This window comes from Chlorocebus sabaeus, chromosome 10, assembly GCF_047675955.1.
Source record: "Chlorocebus sabaeus isolate Y175 chromosome 10, mChlSab1.0.hap1, whole genome shotgun sequence".
In the NCBI taxonomy this organism is placed as follows: Eukaryota; Metazoa; Chordata; class Mammalia; order Primates; family Cercopithecidae; genus Chlorocebus; species Chlorocebus sabaeus.
In genome coordinates, this window is record NC_132913.1 from 119,928,850 (window position 1) to 119,950,877 (window position 22,028).

Consider the following 22,028-nt stretch of genomic DNA (forward strand, 5'->3'; position numbering starts at 1 on the left):
TACTGGACAGAAGAGGAGGTGGAAATTCATGGCACACCCAGCAGGCAAGTCCGGGGGCAGGGGAGGGGCCTGGGCCATATGGGGAGGTGATCTTCTGCAGCTGCCCTAGCGTCACCTTTTTGTACATGGAGCTGATATCTGGCTGGAAATGATCATACTCTGACACAGTGATCTGGGTGGGGGTAGAGATCAGGGCTGAGCCAGTCTTGCCCCATGGTCCCCTGTCATCAGCTGTCCCCACTACAGCCACAGGGTCTCCTTGGCCTTCTGCTCTACAGCGTCAGCACCCAGGAGGCTGAGCACTCGCTCCATGAACACACTATATGCTGCCAGTATCTGCACCACGGGAAGGGGCTCCTCCAGGGACACGGACAGGCCTAGTCTGGGCCCACCCCTCCTGGGGCCCCAGGCCTTCTCTGCCTCCCCATCCCATGTCCCAGCACCTTCTCACTCTGCTTATCCTGAGCGAGGTACAGGGTCCTCTCTGGCAGGTTGAGCCCATCCTGGTCAATCTGGGGAGGGAGACAGGGGCCAGAGGTCAGAGGTCCACATGCCGGACTCCCCAAACAGATGGAATTCTCACCCCAATGCCCAGAGAGCGACCAGACATCCATGAGGACAGCTCCAGAAGCACGCAGACCCCAGCCCCTCTTTCCACCAGATGAGATGACCAAAGCCCCATCCCCGACTGTCTCAGCCTACCCCTGAACGCCTGCACTTTCCCTACCTGTCGGGGGCACTTGCGCAGTGCCGCACTGACAGTTGGGGTTCCTGGCTTTGGCGCTAGCCCCAACCCTCACGGAGATGTCAGCCCAGCCCGCCGGCGCATCCTTCCTCCCCACCCTCACTGCCTTCCAGAGGGCTGGGAAATTGCGGCTCCCACAGCTCCACTAAACACCTCAGTTAACCCAGAGAAATTACTTGCGCCCTCCTCCCGCGCTCTGCCGCCAAGCGCTCCCCTCCCCTGCTTTCCCTTTCTCTCCTCTCGCGCGCCCTCCTCCCACGCGCAGGGACCCCTGGACAGGGACGGCCCCGGGTCCACGGCCGCTGGAGGGGCGCTCGGGGGGCCTTCTCACGCAGATGATGTAGTGCGAGGAGTTCCTGTAACCTAGGCTGACCCAGAGGGAGAAGAGCGCTGCGGCGCTGTACACGCCCTGCCCCTTGTACAGCAGCAGGTTGAGGTCCCAGGGCGTCACGACCCCCGGATGCTCCGCCGCGCCGCCCAGGTCCCAGCCCCCGCAGTCCTCCACGACCTCTAGCATGGGCCGAGGACTCAGTAGCTCGATCTCGCGCATGCCGAGGCACGAACGGAAAAAGGCGCTCACCTTGCGCTGGGCCGCGCCGCGGGGCCCACCCCTGGGCCGTGCCAGCAGGCGCCGCAGGCGCTCCTCTTTCTGCTCGCGGATGGCGTGATGGTGCCATAGGTGAGCTTTTCGTTGCGAATGGCGCGGTGCCTCAGTCAGCCGCTGCAGGCGAAAGAGTATAAGTGCTGGCATGGGTCCATACTGGCGTCCAGGTTGGCTGCCAGGAAGCCGGCGGCGCGCGCTAAGGCCTTGCCCTCGGGGCAGCCCTCGGGACAGGTGCCGCCGCCTGCGACGACCGGGTCCAGGTACTTGAGCGCCAGCATAGCCGCCATTATGGCGCAGAGACCAGCAGCGAACACCAGCCCCGACAGCAGGCTCATCTCGTGCAGGGTTCCAGCGCGGCAGCCCAGACCCGTCCCCGGTGGCGCTGCTCCTCCAGAGAAGCCTGGGGGGCAGAAAGGCCTCTTGCACGATCCCCGCGCCGCAGCAGCTCAGGTACTTGACCTACTGGGACGCGTCTTAGTGCGCAGTCAGCGAATACCGCTCTCCATGGCACCGAGGCCGCCGCGGTGCAGCCCTGGGCCACCTGGGCTATGGGATGCGCGCGGCCGCTGGCCTCCTCGTGGGCCTCTGCAAGGCCCCAGGGCCAAAGCTGCGGGAAGAGCAGTCAGGCTTAGGAGGCGCAGCAGCCCGACGGGGCTCCCAGGCACAGCGAGGAGAGACGCAGGCCTGGGTGCGGAGGACCCAGCTGCCGGCCTCTTTCACTGAGGAAACCAGGGATGAGGAGAGTCTGGCGGAGCCACTACCGCGGCGTGCACAGTGGAGTCTTCTCCCCTGTCCTCCTCCCTGCACACACGTGTTGGACGCTGAATTGGGAGGCCTCTTATGGGAAGAGGGATGCTCCAAGCACGGGGTCTGGCATGTAGTGGGTCTTCATTGAAAGGCCATACCTCTTCCTTTCGCCTTTCTTGTCCACGACCTGGCCTAGCCAAGGTCAAGTGGGGTGGGGGAAAGACCGGAAGCTGAAGTGAGGAGGTGCGGTCAGGGGCACGTCTGTGAGGCACTTTCAGCTCTCCGAACTGGACCCAGACAGACGCTCCGCAAAACGGCCAAAGAACCAAACTTTGTCCTCGCGGAAGTCCGCCGGATCGACCACTTCAACCCCACTCGCTGGCTCCTTCTGCTCGGTGGCCCGACGGCCCACCCGCCCCTTCCCAAGGGGCACGCGCCAACGCCCCAGGGTCGCGGATGCACAACCCACTCCCGGCACGGCCGTGATGGAAAACCCGAGGCCTGTCGGTCGCTATCCCCTTTCCGCTTCCCTCCTGGCTTCAACAGGTTCTCCCTAGAATCCACACTTGGGCGAAGTTTCACCCACGTCGGGGCGCGAGCTGTCCGGGCGAGCCCAGAGTCCTGCAGACGCGGCACGCAGTCCATGGAGCCGGAGAGCCGAGCCTGGGAGTCGCAGCTACAGCAGCGAGGACGCAGACAAAGCCGGGAAGCTCCGCGCGGCGGCTACGAAGGTGACGGAAGTGGCCGCCACGGTGACGGCGGCTGCAGGGACTCAGGCGCCACTTACCCGGCAGGTGCGCGCCGGAGCCTGGCAGAGGCGGAGCGGGTCGGGCCGGAGCCGCTGCCTGAGCAGGAGTGAAGCGACGCGGGCGGCCGGTGTCTCCCGGAGCCCGATGCCTTCTTTGCCGCCGCCCCAGCCCGCCGCCCGCCTGCCTGCCGGAGGGAGGGGACGCGCCGGCGGCTCCACCCTCCTCCGCCAGTTCCGCGCTCCCTTCCTTCCTCCTGCGACCCTCGGGCCACCTGGCAGCGCGGCGGCAGCTGGGACCTGGGTCGGGGGCCGCGGAGACAGGCTTTCGAGGGTCGTGCGCGGGCTACGGTAGGGGACTCCGGGTCTAACCGCGTCCCGGGACGAGTGGGAGGAGTCCCCTCCGATCCCGTGTCCCTACTCGGAACCTCCCACCAACCGGCTGGAAAGGAGCTGGAGCTACGCAGCTGGGGGCCATCATGGCCCAGCCCACAGCCCTGGAGCACCGCCCAGAGAGGACTCCTCCTGAGGATTGAGGGGGCGCTAATAGAGTGCCTGGGCTGCCCGAACAGCGCCTGCGCAGAGCGCACCTTCACCAGGGAGCTTCCTTTACCTTCTGGGAACCCCTGTCCCGGATCAGCTCTCCCCGGGGTGTCTGGGCTTCTGGTTGTCTTGCCCCCTTCCCCCAGCCCCTGATCCACGGAGAGCAACGCAGAGCCCTGCCAGAAGCAGGCCTGGGGCTGTGAGTGCGGCCCGCATGGTCCCAATGGGGGGTGGTCCCAGAGCACAGCAATCACTGCCTATAGGAGGTGACTTGGGTTTTGCCTCTGACCACACAGTCCTGGTCACCCTGCACAGACTGCCAATAAAGAGGGGTCCGAGGCCCAGATCCTTGGCTCCCCTGCAGTTCCCCCAAAAGAGAAGCTGAGGCTGTGGGTGAGTGGGTGATGCCAGTGGTCCACCTCCAGTTCCCTCACCGTGGGGGGCTTCCCCTACCCCTGTGTTATGATTTGGCTCTGTGTTTCCACCCAAATCTCACCTTGAATTGTAATCCCCACGATCCCCACATGTCAAGGGTGAGACCAGGTAGAGGAAATTGAATCATGGGGCTGGTTCCCCACATGCTGTTCTTGTGATAATGAGTGAGTCTCGCGAGATCTGATGGTTTTATAAGCATCTGACATTTCCCCTGCTTGCTCTCATTCTCGCTCCTGCCGCCCTGTGAGAAGGTGCTTTCCACCATGACTGTCAGTTTCCTGAGGCCTCCCCAACTATAAGAAATGTGAGTCAATTAAACCTCTTTTCTTTATAATTTACCCAGTCTCAGGTATTTCTTCATAGGAGGGTGAGAACAGACTAATACACCCTGATTGCCCAGGTGACCCCATGACTCATATGCAAGAGCATGACAGACCACAGCAGTGCCCAGCGACACCCAGTGAAGCCCTGAGTGACACAACTGGATACCTGATGTGAGGGTTGGGGGCGGGTGTTGGGAGGGGGTAGAGTAGCCAGAGCTGCCTTGGAGAGAGAAGGCCCGAGGGGATGCCAGGCACAGACCGTGAGGGCTTCAGAATCTGACTCACTGCCTCCTCCCTGACTAAGGACAGATCCCAGTCACCCAGCCTATGAACCTTGTCAGAATCAAAATGGAGTTCCTTTTGTTAAAAACTCTGAGAAGTAAAGCCAGGAACAAGAAAGGGATTTACCATGCACAAAACCTGACAACAAGAACTATCACAGAAGACTGCAAACAACCAGCTTGCATGATGACTTTCGTAAACTTTCAACAAAGAATACTTCTGCAAGGACATCTGCCCAGCAATTGCCTGTCCAGCCTCAAACTGGTGCCACTCATATCCTTGATCCTTGTAGCCAAGGATAAATATCTCAAAACAATCCTGTGATCCTCCTCCTTTTTCCTCTAAAAACCTTTATCTTCCTTCACCTCTCTAAATTCACACATAGTTTCCTATGGCCTGCTTATTCCCATTGCAATACCTATTTCCAAAGAAAATTCATTTTATTTTAGAGTCTGCCTGTATCTGTTATGCAGTGTCACATAGTGGAGCCAGAAGTGGGACTGAAGTGAACTCTGAAGTGAACTCATCTAGGACAAATCAGAGTTTCCTGGAATCTAACGCAGCGTTGACTGAGCCCTCTGCAGACTGCCTTTCCAGGAGTTGATTTTCTGTTCTGGTGAATCTCCTTGAATACTCAGACTCCCTCCCTTTGGTCAGTTCCTTTTTACTTTATCCTGGATGTGATTTAATTATAAGGCTCCCTTAAACAAAGGACCTTGCATCCTTCTTGGGAGTATAAAGGTTGGAGTTTTGTTGGGGCGTGTGTGTGTGTGTGTTTGAGACAGTCTTGCTCTGTCACCCAAAAGAGTCCTGCTCTGCTGCCCAGGCTGGAGTGCTTGGCAGGATCACAGCTCACCGAAACCTCCTCCTCCCAGGTTCAAGCGATTCTTGTACCTCAGTCTCCCTAGTAGCTGAGGCTACAAGCGCGCACCACCACATCTGGCTAATTTTTGTATTTCTGATAGAGACTGGATTGCACCATGTTGGCCAGGCTGATCTTGAACTCTTGACCTCAAGTGATCTGCCCACCTCAGCCTCCCAAAGTGGTGGGATTACATGGGTGAGCCACTGTGCCCAGCCAGTTTTGTTTTTTCATTTGCTTCTTTGCTTTTCGCAAGCACTTTCTGGTATAAACAGAAGTGCCCTTCTGGTTTGAGGGCTCTGGTTTCTACAGAACTTATTTTCTGTCTAGACGGCAAGTCTTTTCTGGTGAACTCACTTTTGGTTTTGGATGCCTGGCTGAATATTTTGTTTGATGTGCAACACCTTGGTTGAAATTTTGTGAGCACTCTGAGTTTGGTTTGGTTTCCCACGTCAGTAAATGATTTGGCTTTTTTTTTTTTTTTTTTTTTTTTTTGTGCTTGTGAACATCTTCTGATCATCCGATAGCAAAAATAAACATAAATGGTTTGGTACTGTAGGAAACATTTAAAAACAAATGAATAAATAAATGTTGAGTGCAGGCCTGGCACAATGGCTCCCGCCTATAATCCCAGCACTTTGGGAGGCCAAGGTGGGAGGATGGCTTGAGCTCAGGAGTTCAAGACCAGCCTGGGCAACATTTCAAAACTCTGTCTCTACAAAAAATGCAAAGATTAGCCAGGCGTGTTGGTCCATGCCTGTAGGCCCAGCTATGAGGGAGGCCGAGGTGGTGGGGATTGCTTGAGCTCAGGAGGCTGAGGCATAAGAATTGCTTGAATCTGGGAGGTAGAGGCCACGTTGAGCTGTGATCGCACCACTGCACTCCAGCCTGGTTGACAGAATGACCCTGTCTCAACAACAACAAAACAATTTCAAAAGGTGGGTATGAGATAGCCAGTTAAAAGAAACTAGGGCATCACCACCATCGAAATACTTGTGCAAACTCCAGGATTTATAGGATTTTCTTTGCTTTTGAGATTCATAAGAAAGGGAATGACATTCTCAAACATTAACAGCCAGCTACATGGCTTTTCCTCATGCACATTTTAAAATCAATGGCATGATGGGAATCATTTGAACTCCCCAAGTTTGCTTTTTCCTTATACTGAATTTTAAAACTGCCAACTACAGAGTTAAATGCTCTCTCTTTTTTCTGCCTACTTGAAATCTGCTGACATTTCAGCTGGTATTAAGATAAACCCACAATATCACTTTCCAGCCAAGATAAAAACCAATAAGGAAGAGGTCTTAAAAGGTTTTCAAATTAATGGCTCTACAAATTACAACAGCTCCATGGCAACCCACAACCTAGACACCTTTTGGAAATGTAAATTTAGGTTTGCCTGTCTAACAGTCGCTTTGGGTGATGGACCAGTCCATGGAAGGGCTGCTATTAGAAAGAACAGAACGAGAGAAATGTTTATAAAAATTAGGCTCTCAGATCAAAGAGGTCAAAATTGTGAACTCAGTGCAATAACAAAAAGGATCTCCGCTCAGGATAAAAATTGCTTTGTCTGCTACACAGGGCCAGAAAAAAACTGAAAAAACCTCCTAAAATGCTTCCCAACCTGCATGGAGCTGTCAAGCAAATAAGAGTATGTTTTTTCATGTCGTGCGTTGTGTCTCCAATTTGAAATCTGACACAATAGTCCAGAAATTCCTTAAGGCATTCTATTCAGGTTAACTTAGATTAATTAAACTTGTTCAAATATATAGTGAGCAGGGCATGGTGGAGCATGCCTGTTTTCCCAGCTACTCAGGGGGCTAAGGCAGGAGGATTACTTGAGCCCAGGAGTTCAAGGACAGTTTGAGCAACATAGCAAGACCCCATCTCTAAAAAATATGTATATAAGCTGGGTACGGTGTCAAACGTCTTTAGTCCCACCACTTTGGGAGGCTGAGGTGGGTGGATTGCTTGAGCCCAGTAGCTGGAGTTCCAGATAAGCCTAGGCAACATGGCAAAGCAACATGGCAAAACGCCATCTGTACAAAAAAATACAAAAATTAGCCAGGCGTGGTGGTGTGTGCCTGTAGTCCCAGCTACTGGGGAGGCTGAGGCAGGAGAATCACTTTAACTTGCGAAGTAGAAGGTTCCATGGGCTATGATTGTACCACTGCACTCCAGCCTGGGTGACAGAGTGAGATCCTGTCTCAAAAAAAAAAAATGTACATATATATATACACACACACATACACATACACACACACACACACCTGTGTGGATACATACATATATAAATACATGTATACATATTACATATACCTATATATATAACATAGTAATGAACCCAAATACCTTTTAGTTCATGTAATTTAACCACATCTTTGATAAATAAGCTTGTTTTAAATTTGTTGATAAAATAAAAATAGAAATATCTTTAGCATTTTCTTTTCTTTTTTCCGTCCTTCCCGCTCTCCCTCCCTCCCTCCCTCCTTTCCTTCTTTCCTTCCTTCCTTCCTTCCTTCCTTCCTTCCTTCCTTCCTTCCTTCCTTCCTTCCTTCCTTCTTTCTTTTTTTCTCGGAGTCTCTGTCACCCAGGTACAATCTCAGCTCACTGCAACCTCCACCTCCCAGGTTCAAGTGGTTCTCATGCCTCAACCTCCTAAGTAGATGGTACTACAGGTGCTCATCACCACCCCTGGCTAATTTTTTTTTTTTTTTTTTTTTTTGTATTTTTAGTAAAGAATGGGTTTTGCCATATTGGCCAGGCTGGTCTCAAACTCCTGGCCTCAAGACAAAAACATTAAAATTAAAATTAAAATTAAAAATCAAATGCCTGGCCTCAAGTGATCCACCCACCTCGGTCACCCAGAGTGCTGGGATTATAGGCGTGAGCCACCATGCACGTTCATCTTTAGTATTTGCAGCGTACGTTTTCCCCTGGGTTTGTGAGTCAGATAAGATTATATGTGTCTCTGCTAGATGCTTCAAGGTCATAAAACTTTATTTTTTTATTTTTTATGAGACAGAGTCTCACTCTGTCATCCAGGCTGGAGTGCAGTGGTGTAATCTCAGCTCACTGCAACCTCCGCCTCCAGGGTTCGAGTGATTCTCCTGCCTCAGCCTCCTGAGTAGCTGGGATAACAGACATATGCCACCACACCCTGCTAATTTTTGCATTTTTATTAGAGACGGGGTTTCACTATATTAGCCAGGCTGGTCTCGAACTCCTGACCTCAGGGGATCTGCCCACCTTGGCCTCCCAAAGTGCTCAGATTACAGGCATGAGCCACCTTGCCTGGCTTAAAGTCATAAAACTTTAAACCCAACCTAAAAACAGAGTGATCTTTGTGTAGTTCTTTGATAAATAAAACTAATTTAGTATTGCTGGTTTAATGTAAACAGCTCTGTCTTAGGAGTTACTGGCAAAATATACATGTATTTAACTTTAAGCTTCTTAAGTGAACGCCTGAGAGTCACAGGCTATGAAAATAGTGAACAAGAAAATACCTGGAAATGAGTACTAGCTTTGTGTAATATCTCAGTATTCATAATTAATGGAGGTATAATTGTTAAAAATATAAATTACGTAAATGTAAATAGGATGAATGTCTATAAATGAGCTTTTCATAGAATTTGAAATTTTTTTTTTTTTTTTTTGAGACAGAGTCTCCTCTGTCGCCCAGGCTGGAGTGCAGTGGTGTGATCCCGGCTCACTGCAACCTCCGCCTCCCAGGTTCAAGTGATTCTCATGCCTCAGCCTCTTGAGTAGCTGGGATTACAGGTGTGCGCCATCACACTCAGCTACTTTTTGTATTATTGGTAGAGACGGGGTTTCACCATGTTGGCCAGGCTGCTGTCGAACTCCTGGTCTCAAGCAGTCCTCCGCCTCAGCCTCCCAAAGTGCTGGGATTACAGGTGTGAGCCACTGTGCCTGGCCAGACTTCGAAATCTTAAAGTCATGTTATGCTACCTTAACTGACAGATACTCATTAAATATATTGGTCATTTCCAAGTAAGATAAAACACAAATACATAAATTGCTGAACATAAATATAAGTTTGTTTTTGGTTTCTTAAATTTTATGGAACTACCAAATTTATAGGGGTTAATACATATAAAAATTATGCGATGGGGAAACATGTTTCTAAAATTATAAATGGTTCCCATCTGTAAAATACTAATATGTGACAGTCATTTAAATGTTTTTTGCTTCCTAGGTTTTCACTAGAAATTAAGGTTGCTAAGAATTAAAAATTCTAATTAATCTATACAATTCTGTAGACAAAGTGTACCAAAAAATAATATGTATGTTTGATGAGAAGAACTATTTAAAATGTGTAAAAACATATTTTTGCTTTATTTGAGTTTTTTATATACTTAAAAATTGTTTTAACTTTTTTTAAATTAAAAAAAAAAATAGAAATAGGATCCTGCCACGCTGCCCAGACTGGTCTCGAATTTCTAGGCTCAAGCAGCCACCTCCCAAAGTGTTGAGATTGCAGGTGTGAGCCACTGCACCTGGCGAAAATGTGTTTTCATATATCCAAAATATGGATTTATGAAAGAAAGAAAAACAGGATAGAAAGGAACCCGTAAGTAGGAGAGAGATATGAAGAAAGGTATGAAGATATATTTTTGATAAGTACTGTTAAAAGAAAAAAGAATAATTTGGAATGAGAAAGGATCTTGTATGGTAACTTTTTGTGTCCTAAAGTAAAATAACTTGTTACCTAAGAAAGGGGAACTTTAGGTCAAAGCAGAGGCCTAAGCATGTCATAGAAGTGCTAAATCGTGAAAGGTGTTTGCAGATTGTGCCACTGCACTCCAGCCTGGGCAACAAAGAGAGACTCTGTTTCCAAAAAAAAAGAAAGAGAGAAAGAAAAGCTTGAGGTATTTCTATTTTATCAACCAATTTAAAACCAGCTTGTTTATCAAAGATATAGTTCAATCACGTGAACTAAAAGGTATTTGGCTCATTACAATGTATATATGTATGTATATGTATAAAACAGAGCTGTTTTCAATAAACCAGCAATACTAAATTAGTTTTATCAATCAAAGAACTACAGGAACAAAGATCACTCTGTTTTTAGGTTGGGTTTATAGTTTTATGACCTTGAAACATTGAGCAGAGACACATATAATTCATCCTTCCCATCTTTTGGGGAAGGATGAATTTGTGAAAGAAATTTTTGTATGTGATCAGGTTGGCTAAAATTAGAAGGAAATTATTCACGAGTCTTTCTAAAGATTGAACTTTCGTATTAAAACTACACTGATATTCTCATCTGAAAGCTCTAGGAGAAGTAAAAAACAAACAAAACAAACCTACACTGATTTAAAAACTAAAAATCTGGTCCCCTATGTTAGTACAACAAGATTTCCTTGAAATATAAATCTGCTTTTATTTTGACTTATTTATTTTTGAGATAGAGTCTCGCTCTGTCGCCTAGGCTGGAGTGCAGTGGCGCGATCTCAGCTCACTGCAACCTCCACCTCCCAGTTCCAGTGATTCTCCTGCCTCAGCCTCGGGTAGCTGGGATTACAGGCACGTGCCACCACACATAGCTAATTTTTGTGTTTTTGGTGGAGTTGCGGTTTCACCATGTTGGCCAGGCTGGTCTCGAACTCCTGACCTCAGGTGATCTACCTGCCTCAGTCTCCCACAGTGCTGGGATTACAGGTGTGAGCCACCATGCCCGGCCTAAATCTGCTTTTGGTAAATCCACAAGAAGCATTAATTTTTACTTCTGTGTTTAACAGCCATCTAAACTGAAGCTTTAATTTTTTTTTTTTTTTTCTGAGACAGGGTCTTGCTGTGTCATCCAGGCAAGAGTGGATCCCTCCAAAATTCAGACACTATTCATGAGTATTCTTATGGCAATATGGTTATTTGAAGTTTAAGAATTTGCTCTCTTTTTACATAGGATACAATTGGAGACATTGACTATATTACCAAAGCTTTGATTGCTATATATTTGTGAATGTGCATAGAATGCCTAGCTTCCGGGGTTCCCAGCCTCACAGCGAACAAGTAAAAATCGTCACTTCCTGGCAGGCCCAGGAACCTTCAGACTGCAGAAAAAAAAATCTGAAGTCTGTCTTTGTTTGGCTTCCTAGCCTCAAGGGGTTTTATAATCTGAGATTCCTTTTTTTTTTTTTTTTTTTTTAGACGCTGTCTTGCTCTGTCACCCAGACTGGAGTGCAGTGCTACAATCATGGCTCACTGAAGCCCTGACCTCCAGGGCTCCAGTGATCCTCCCATTTCGGCCTCTCTAGTAGCTGGGACCATAGGCACATGCTACCACGACCTACCGATTTGTTTTTTTTTTTTGTAGAGATGGGGTTTCGATGTGTTGCCCAGTCTGATCTCCAACTTCTGGACTCAAGTGATTCACTCACCGTGGCCTCCCAAAGTGCTGGGATTACAAGCATGAGCCTCCGCGCCCAGCCTGAGATTCCTGTTCCGTCAACGTAGAGAGGAAAAGTTATGTGTATGAAGAAAAGCTTTACACCTGTTATTAGATTGCAGCCTTGTGCTTTATTTATGAGTTCTTTGATCTACCCGTAGAGAGGACTAGATCCTGAATTCTTCTAGCTTCCTCAAATCCAACTATCTTCCATGGAATTATTATTATTATTGTTATTATTATTATTTATTATTATTTGAGATGGAGTTTGCTCTATCGGCCAGGCCGGAGTGCAGTGGCATGATCTCAGCTCACTGCAACATCTGCCTCCCAGGTTCAACCAATTCTCCTGCCTCAGCCTCCTGAGTAACTGGGACTAAGGTGTGCTCCACCATACCCAGCTAATTTTTGTATTTTTAGTAGAGATAGATTTCACTATGTCGGCCAGGCTGGTTTTTAACTCCTAACCTCAGGGGATTCACCCGCCTCGGCCCCCCAAAGCGCTGGGATTACAAGCGTGAGCCACTGCACCCAGCCTTCTGTGGAATTCTTAAAAATGGGACCCGCCTTTGGGAGGCCAAGGTGGGCGGATCACCTGAGGTCAGGAGTTTGAGACCAGCCTGACCAACATGGTGAAACCCCATTTCTACTAAAAATGCAAAAATTAGCCAGGCATGGAGGCAAGTGCCTATAGTCCCAGCTACTTGGGAGGCTGAGACAGGAGAATCGCTTGAACACGGGAGGCAGGGGCTATAATGAGCCGAGATCGCGCCACTGCACTCCGGCCTGGACAACAAAGAACGAAACACGGTCTCAAAAAAAAAAAAAAAAAAAGGAGGACCCGCTTTGTTCCTAAAGAGAGGGACCCTCCACAGGGCAGGGCTAGGAGACAGTGACGTGGACAGGGACTGCAGGATCAAGGCTCATGGAGTGTTTGGGGTCACTGGGACACCTGGGAACAGGGCCCCATGCAGGCCAGTGGAATCCCAGAGCAGAGAGTGAGTCCTCTGCACTCCGACACCTGCTGAGTGACCCTGCTGGAGCCCTTCTTGTCTCTGGGCCTCAGTTTTCTCATCTGTAACATGGGAATAATAACAGGACCAACCAACCTCTCAGGGCGATTGCAGGGTTTGTATGAGGCGATGCTATGAAAACCCCAAGTGGCAGCAAGTCTGGCACACAGCAGGTCAACCCCCTGCCCCCCGTGCATACACACAAACAGATGCATACACATGCACACACACACAGATGCATACACACATATGCATGCACACATGCACACATACACACACACAGATGCAAACACACACGTGCATGCACACATGCACACACAGAGATGCATACACATGCACACACACACAAATGCATACACACACGTGCATGCACACATGCACACACAGATGCATACACATGCACACACATATGCATACACACACATGCAGGCACACATGCATACACAGATGCATACACACATGTGTATACACACACATGCACAGAAAAAACACAGGGCTCACTCCCCAAGGGGACCTCACTGTGCATCAGTTTGCCCATCCGTAAAGGGGGTGATTATAGCCCCTACTGCATGACGCTGCTGTGGGGCTCCGTGAGTCAGTACCTGGAGGATGCCTAGGATGGGGCCTGAACTTAACCTGCACAGCCCCACGGGGAACTGACTGGAGAAGGTGAGCTTGGGTGTGGGGAGCAGAGGGGGCAGTATGGAAACCCAGGGGGTCTTAAAGGTCTAGGTGCCTGTCACCCGTGAGGAAGCTCTAAGGGGTCCCTGAGGAACAGTGGCCCCAATCCAATCTCCTGCCCAGTAAGGGAGCAGGACTGAGGCCAGGAACAGGCCAGCAAGAGCCTGCTGGGGCCAAGGAGCCTTCAGTGTGACAGCCAAGGACCCACAGAGCGCCAGCCTGCTAAGGGACCCTGGGCCGCACTCAGGCCTGGGCAAGGGACTGACCTGGGGACTTCCTGAGGTTTCTCTGACTGTACGGAGCTCATCAGGGAAAACATGGGGGTGCCTGGATTCATTGCCCAGCTCCGAGCTCAGCATGAAAACTCCCTCTTGGAACAATCTAGAAAGAGGCTCACCTGAGGTCCAGCACCCAGGGGCCATGCTGTCACGTGGGCCAAGGCATCTGAGGAGCAGGGGCCTTCCCCATCCCACTGCTGCCATGGCCCGTGGCCCACTCTGCCCTGCCCTTCTGACCCAAGGACCCAGTGCATCTCTGTGGGGGCTGGGAGGAGTGTTAGCAAAGGAGAGGCCGCACAGGGCACCTTCATTGGTGACGGGAAACCAAGAGCAGGAAAAGCAACCGTGCTCTGCCCTGGGCGACTCAGACAGGAAAGGGCCTGAGCCTGAGGCAGCCAGGAGAAGGCAGCCTTACCAGGGAGGCCGTGGCGCGGGCCTCCGTGCTGCTTCTGCCCTCCTCATCCAACTGCAGCGGGACAGAGGCAGAGGCAAAGTGGGGGCCTGGAAACAAGGCTTCCAAGGTGGCAACTGTGTCCCAGCCCAGCCAGGCAGTGGCTGCAGAGGGCCATGCATGTTTGCCTGGGTCTATGACCAGCCTCAGGCCCAGGACCAGGGAGCAGGGCGGGGGAAAGTCTCTGTCCCTGGGTGGTGGCCGGGCAGGTGGAGAGCCAGGTTCATATGGGTGACCCTGGGCTCTGCAGCTGCTGTGATCCTCGCAGAGGGGAGGAGGTGTCCTTGGCAGTCAGGAGCAGGATGATGGTAGTGACAAGGCCCTGCTGTGGACTGAGCCTCCCAGCCTAGGAAACCTGGCTCTGGCCTCCCCTGCAGGCCTGTGATGTCTGACTCCAGAGGCCTTCTCCTCTGGGCTTTTCCATGCCTGTGAACTGGGCCCCATTCATTTCCCTGTGGTTTCATGGGAATGTCCAATGTATTCAGGAGGTTGCAGCGTGCCCAGGAGGAAAGGGGTCAGTGAGAGGCCCGAGCTATGACTGGTGGGCCACCCAGCGGCCACGGCACCCTCTGCTGGAGACTGGCAGCAGAGTGCACGGCCAGCTGTGGGTGGGGGTCCATCAGTCAAGCAGCTGCACTTCCTCCCCATCCCCCCAACACTGAGGCCAGGGGCTCTACCTGAGGCTCCCTCATGCCAGGCCTCCACTTTCCAGCTCCCAGGCCCCCAGCCCCACCTGGCCTGGCCCGGGACAGAGCTGCCACCAAGATCTCTTCCACTTTCTCTCCCCAGCAGCCTGCAATTCAGTGCCCCACAGACCCCTGCCTCCTGGGCCCTGTGGTTTCCCCCACAGTATATTCAATTTCTGGCTGCTGAGAACACAGCAGGTCCCATGTAAAGGTTGCCATCACCTGCACCCCATGGGTTGCCCAGCCATGGAGAAGGGGCCATGGTTGGGTGCACAGCTTCTGAGACAGGCCCAGCAGCTGCCTTCATGGCCTCGGCAGAGCCCAGGGCTCTGGAGCTTACAGGGAGCATATGCCCAAGTGTGGAAAATTTGGTCTGCAGAAGAAATGAGGCTGAAATTGGCTGGGAGCAATTCTTATCAAAGCCACGTTAACAGTTTTCAGCAAGAGCTAATTGAACAAGCTCTGTGAGTGGCCTCATTCCATTAGCAGGAGCCTCCCACAGAGTGTGACAAGGGCCCTGAGGGCTGAGAGCAGAAGAGGCTGTTTCTGTCTCACATTTGCCTTTGGCCTTTGAAAATGGATGCATTTTCAGCTTTGGGGACTGGCCCTGCCCCTCTGCCCTGGCTCCCGCTCATTTCCAAAGCCACTCTCTGAGTGTCCTGTGTCTCAGCGGGTGCATGGATCTGAAAAAGGACACGCTTGGAGACGCGGCCTCCTTATCAGGAAGGGTTGAGAGACCACGTTGCAGAGGAACCGAAAGTCTGAGGGCCAGGCCAGAGCAGGTTGGGTCAGGAAGCTGGGCCCTGCCTTAGCAACATGCCTGGGCCTGAGGAGAGACCCACGGCCGGCCCAGTCTCCCTCAACTCCTCTGGAGTCATGGGGTCCTCAGGGAGGGAACAGGAGGCAGCTGGGGTGTGGCCAGGTCAGAGCTGAGCTGATGGGACCTGAACCCCGCTTTTGTGGGGTGGCCGTGCTCTCTGCTTTCTCCTCTCTGCTGTGCCCAGTGGATTTGAAAAGATAGTTCCCACTGGACTTGAAAAGGGCGCAGTCCTCGGGCCAGAGCTCGGGGGGTCACCTGTTTGGACTCCAGCCTGTTTCCTCCATGCTGGGGCTATCAGGGCAAGTGTCTGACCAGGGCCCACAGGGCGCTGGTCAAGGGGCCTAGGGATGTGGGGTCCAGCCCTCTGTGCCCCTGACTGGCTGTCTGATCTGGGCAAGGCCCTTCATCTCTTGGCCACTGTCACATGGCATGGGGAACACTCCTCAGTGCTGTGGCCTCCAGGATGCTATAAGACTGCACCCACCCTTTCTGCAGGGACCATGGTCAGGACAGAGCTGTGGACACTGAGCAGGGGCTGGCCTCAGGGCCCACCCAGACAGGCCTCCTTATTTCTCCCAGCACCACAGTGGGGTTTCCTCCTGGGAGCTGGCCAGCTGCCCTCCCCAGGATGGGACCTCAGGCTTCCATCCCGAGCTCTTCCCTCCTGCCCTGGGCCCTGTAGACTGCCCCACAAGCTGGCTGCTCTCCTGGGGTCTTTCCCTCTGTGAGCTCCTCTGCAGATACATTCCGGCCTTTGGGATGCTTCAGACAGCAAGCAGGAAGCAGACAGACACCCCGCATCTCCCCTAGGCCAACTCCAACCCCATCAGCAGCAACCTGGCGGGGAACTGTCTACACCTGCCAGCCTCCCTCCCTCTGTCCTCTTGGGTTTCTGAACCAGCCTCTCCAGCCACACTGCCACTGCGACTTACTCCTTCTGGTCAAATCCAAGGGCCCTGTGCAAGCCCCTGCTCTCCTCGGCAGCTCACACTGGGGACAACCCGCAGGCTCCTCCCAAGTCCCCGAGCTGCTTCTCGGCCACCTCCTGTTCCTACTGCCTCTGCCTGGGAGCTCACCACCTCCTGCCCCACTGTGCCCAGCTGGGAAGGGGGCGCCCTTGTGGTCCCCCATCTCCAGCCTTGCTCTTTCTTTCTTTCTTTTCTTTTCTTTTTCTTTTTTTTTTTTTTTTTGAGACGAAGTCTCACGTCTCACTCTGCCACCCAGGCTGGAGTGCAGTGGCACAATCTTGGCTCACTGCAAGCTCTGCCTCCCAGGTTCAAGCGATTCTCTTACCTCAGCCTCCTGAGTAGCTGGGATTACAAGTGCCCGCCACCATGCCTGGCTAATTTTTGTATTTTTGGTAGAGACAGGGTTTCACCTTGTCGGCCAGGCTGGTCTCAATCTCCTGAGCTCAGGTGGTCTGCCCGCCTTGGCCTCCCAAAGTGCTGGGATTACCCTGCTCTTTTTTGCTTCCTGGGGCTGCTTGTTGGGAGCCTTGGGCTGCTCAGCTTTCATCCCAGCCATGCCCTGCCTCTGGCCCAGTCTCTGTCCCTCACTGTGTCCTGCTAAGGTCCCTGTGCAAAGTCCTTCCCTTGTTCCAACAGCCTTCCCCAGCTCCCAGAAAAGGTGCTGTTTGTAGAGTGCTGACAGGCACCAGGCTGTCCCTGCGCCCCTCCTGGCCCAGCCCTTCAGTCTCCCCTTGACACAGTCTGCCCTTGACTTCTTATTTTCCAAACTAACCTGATGCTTTTCTTTATTTGTTTGTTTTTTGAGAGGGAGTTTCGCTTTTGTTGCCCAGACTGGAGTGTAATAGCGTGATCTCGGCTCACTGCAGCCTCCACCTCCCGGGTTCAAGCAATTCTCTCGCCTCAGCTTCCCAAGTAGCTGGGATGATAGGTGCCCATCACCACACCCAGCTAATTTTTGTATTTTCAGTAGAGACAGGAGTTTCACCATGTTGTCCAGGCTGGTCTCAAACTCCTGACCTCAGGTGATCCACCCACCTTAGCCTCCCAAAGTGCTGGGATTACAGGTGTGAGCCAACGTCCAGCCTGTTTGTTTTTGTTTTGCCTCCATGCCTTTGCTATATCACCCCTTTCCTATAAAACAGTCCTTTCTCGCTTACTATGTCTTGGAATTAGTCTTGCACTCAGGAATGCACCTCTGCTGTCGGGGCTCCAGGAAGTTAGGGTCAAGGCGTTCTGGTGCAGCAGTGCTGACTGTGGCCTGCGGGTGGGGGGACTGTGTGTGGCCAGTCTTTTTTTTTTTTTTTCACACCTTAGGCTTTGACCCACACAGAAAGAGATGGAATAGCCTGGGCTTCAGGGGCCTGGAAAGTGACGAGCATGTGGGCAGCACTGTGCGGGGCAGTTGCAGGGGCTGCCTGTTCTCCTTCTCCTAGTGCTGCTCCAAGGGCACAGTCTGGTGACTGCAGCCACTTAGGGAAGCCTTAGGATGCAAAGGAGAATGAGGACACAAGGACACTAACAAAGCCCAGCTCTGCAGGAGGAGGCATGCTGTGCTGGGATGTCGCTGCCGTCTTGTCTGAGCCCGAGGGTGGCACTCGGTCCACCTGTGGGGAGCAGGGAGGAGAGAGGACCGGGCCCTGGCTGCCTCTGGCCTGCCTGGGAACGAGTTCCCTCAGGCGGAGCTTGACGGTCGGTAGCCAAGCATCATCATCAGAAGCACGTAGTCCAGAGCTGTGTGCCCAGCAGAACAGGGCACTGGGGCAGGGACCCAGCCTTCTCGGCTCCTGAATTGGAGCCTGGCAGGCCCCATCTTAGAGTCCTTCAATCTGTGCAGATGCACTTGGCATCTACAGTGGGACCGGAGTCCACGACACTGGGCATGGAAGGAAACGGCCCCTGTGATCAAAGAGGCCATCACAGACATGGCGGCTGAGTGCTGGGATGGGCTCTGAATGGGATGTCAAGAAGCAGGTGGCAGGAGATGGGTGAAGAGAGGGTGAAGGGGAGGGGAGCTGGATGCAGAACCTCATTCCCTGGAGGTAGGACTGTGTCCATGACAGGGGAGCCACAGAGGGCCTTTCCAGGAGAGGGATGTGACCAGCTTTGGTGTGAAGGCCACGGAGCAGAGCATGACTAGAAGTAGGGAGGCCACCTGGTAAAAGAGACGGAGGCTGGGACAAGAGCGGTGCCCTTGTCAGAGGGAGGCCAGGAGAAGCTTCTCTAAGTGTGGCTGCATGTTTAGCCCAATTCCTAGAGCTGGGGCAATCATGCCAATCACAACATAGGACATGTTACAATGATGTCTTATTTTTTTCAAGGCCAGGCACTGGCACATTTCTTCCCTATTTTACAGGGAAAGAAGTGGAGATTCTGAAAGCTTAACTAATTTATCTGGCAAGGCATGGTCTCTCATGCCTGTGATCCCAGCACTTTGGGAGGCTGAGGCAGAGGCAGGAGGATCACTTCAGCCCAAGAGTTGGAGACCAGCCTGGGCAACATAGTGAGACCCCCTCTCTATAAACAAAATTTAGCCGGGCAAGATGGTACACACCTGTGGTCCCAGCTACTTGGATGCTGAGATGGGAAGATCAGAATCACTTGGGCCACCAGGGAGGTCGAGGCTACAGTGACCCGAGATCATGCCACTGCACTCCAACCTGGGTAACAGAGCGAGACCCTGTCTCAAAATTAAAGGGAAAAAAAAGTTTGAAATTATGCAGCAAGAGAGTGACAGGGTTGGCATTCCAGCATCGTCCTTCAAAATGTGACAGAAACAGGTCCCACCTGAGCCAGCAGGAATGCGGCACCCAGTGCTGCCTCTGCACAGGCCTGATGCTCGCCGGCACCTTAAAGGCAGAGGAGATCCTGTGATAAACGCATGAAGAGCGCATGTTTCATAGGATTGATGTTGATGCTGGCGTTCCCTGCAAGCCACTGAGGAGAAGCCCCTCTCCCAATGGCAGGGCCACAAGAGGTGAAGGACACCCCTCCACCACCCCCAGACAGGTCTTTCCTGGCCACAGATGCCCCAGGTCCCTGAATGTCAAAACCGAACCCCAGCCCTCCAGCTGAGCAGAGAAATACTCAGATCCGGTTTCTCGGTGGTCAGGGAAGGCAGGCTTCCTCTGAAGCACAGATGGCTTCACCCTTTTCTCATGAGCCCTGTCAGGGCGACAGCAGCCTTTCCCAGGATCATCCTTTAAGATGTAACAGAAACAGGTCCCACCTGAGCCAGCAGGAATGCGGCACCCAGTGCTGCCTCTGCACAGTCCTGGTGCTCGCCGGCACCTTCAGGGCTAAGGACACCCTGTCGTAAATGCATGAAGAGTCCTATGTTTCATATATTGATGTTGTTGCTTTTTCTTTAGAGGAACATTTGTGTACTGTGGGACCTGTGTTTCTACCAGTGTCACCCTTGCTGTGGGGAGTGTGTACTGTGTGTGGGGGCTGGTGACCTTTCCCTGCTGTCTACCACAGCCTGTGAGGGGCTCGCCAAGCCTCATACCTGCCCTCCCTTTCCCATCCCCTCCTGCCCCAGGGAGGCCAGACCCAGGGAGGAGGGGTGCTGGGAGTGAGTGACGAGGAGCTGAGGTCCTGGCCCTGCAACCGCTGTCACAGCACAGCCCACCCCAGACCTCCAGAGTGGTGGGGCCCTGGTGGTGCGGGCTTCAGACACTCGGCCGATGCCAGGTCTGGGACCGAGGCCCCGTCTCCGAGGCCTTGGCTTGCTATTCTGGAAGGTGATGCTGGCTGGCAGCCATTCCCAGCCCCTCGGAGAGCAGTTGTCAGGCAGTCCCTGAGCTCCAGCGCCCCATCCCCAGCAGGCCCAGTGATCTCATGCCTGTGCCCCTGGCGCTGGGAGGAGTGGGGTGACACTAGGCCTGGTGCCCACATCAGGGGAGCAAGGTCTGAGGCTGGGGCAGGGGACAGGGTACGCTCCCATCCAGCAGCCCCAGTGCCCTCCCCGCCCCCTTCAGGGCTCCCATGGCCCAGAGTGTGGAGCGGCGCGGCCTGACCAGCCAGGACACCTTGGGGCGTTTAGGAGGTTTGGCTGTCCAGGCTGTGCACCTAGCACTGCTCCCCAGGAGAGGGGGGGAGGAGGTTGGAGGAGAGGGCCTTGCTGACCGGGTCATTGTCACAGCCTCCATCTCTGGCCCTGGGTTCCTACAGGAGTGCCTGGGCTCTAAGCTGGAGCTACCCCATCCCAGGACCTCAGGAGGAGGAGGAGGAGGAGTCTGGCCGCCACCTGTTGGCCCATCAGGGAATTGACAGGGCGGGGGACTGTGGAGCCTGGGGTCCATGTGCTAGCCCCAGATGAGAGCCCAACTCCCACCTACCCTACCCCACCCACCCTGCACTGTTCAGCTCAGTTCTCCCACCCGTGGTGCGGGGCCCCGTTTGCAATGGTGAATCCTGAACTTGGTACAACTCTGGCTGCTGGCAGTTGGGCTTGGCTTTCACCTTCCTGTCCCCAAACTCCACTGGGGACCTCCCTTTCAGCCACCCCAGGGCGTCACCACCACAGCCAGGGTCAGCCCCACCTTCATTCACTCCTGCTCAGAGCCCACCTGTTCTCTCTGCCCCCATCTGCTACCTGCAGCATCAGAAGGACATGAGGGCAACAAACAGCCCCTGCAGCTGTCCACAAGCATCACGGCCAAGGCTGCGCCTGGGAAGTGCACTCTCTGTGGTGCCAGCTCCCTCTTCAGTGCCCTTGACCTTTGTCTGGGTCCCTGCTTGATGTGGCCCAACTGGCAGTGCCAGAGCTCCACAGGCGCTGTCCCGACTCCCAGCCCCTCAGAGAGAGGGAGAGGCTGAGACCGCACAGGAAGCAGAGACTCAGCCACACCAGGGGCTCTGGCACGGTGGGCCTCTCCTCCAAAGCCTCACCAGGCTTCACGTTCAAGGTCACCAAGAGTGCGCTTGTTCACTGTCGAGGGCAGGGGTGACTCCTGGGACTGTGCTGGGGTCCAGGGAGGACAGGTAGCAGAGTTGCCAGGGAAACAGCTTGCCTGAGGTCTGTGGTCATGGCAGAGGCTTCCACAGCAGCCCCACCTTCTCCCTGTCCTCTCCCTCCTGTCCTTGTCCTCCTGTTTACTAAAGACCATGAGAAGGGATGTGGAGAGCCCCTGCAGGAACTAAGAGCAGGAGCCTGGCTCAGCCCCAGGGGCCCGCAGACATTCAGTTCCTAAACCCATAGGGTGGGGCATGGGCATAGGGGAGAAACCAGGGCTGCCCTGCACAGCCCTGCTCCTTCACCCTGCCTGCCTAGTGGCCTCCTTAGCCTGCAGCCTCAGTGCAACCAGCTGTGGGGCCATGCTGCCCCCTGCTGGCCACACTGCAAAATGCAACCCAGGGTCGACCTGGAGGCTACAGGGGTCCCTCTTCCCCCAGGCCTGCAGCTGGGCTGAAGGAAAAAGGGGGCACCAGGGA

General features: G+C 53.1%; 1 long non-coding RNA gene and 1 pseudogene across 1 annotated transcript; one reads left to right on the forward strand and one right to left on the reverse strand.

Moving 5' to 3' along the window:
• Window positions 1-36: 36 nt before the first annotated feature.
• LOC103218335 (endothelin-converting enzyme-like 1) lies at window positions 37-2,741 on the reverse strand (annotated as a pseudogene).
• A 157-nt stretch (window positions 2,742-2,898) lies between these two features.
• Window positions 2,899-11,967, forward strand: LOC119623438 (uncharacterized). Its single transcript, XR_005239692.2, has 3 exons — window positions 2,899-4,123; window positions 4,898-5,076; window positions 11,627-11,967. It is a non-coding gene; the product is annotated as an uncharacterized lncRNA (long non-coding RNA).
• The last annotated feature ends 10,061 nt before the right edge of the window (window positions 11,968-22,028 follow it).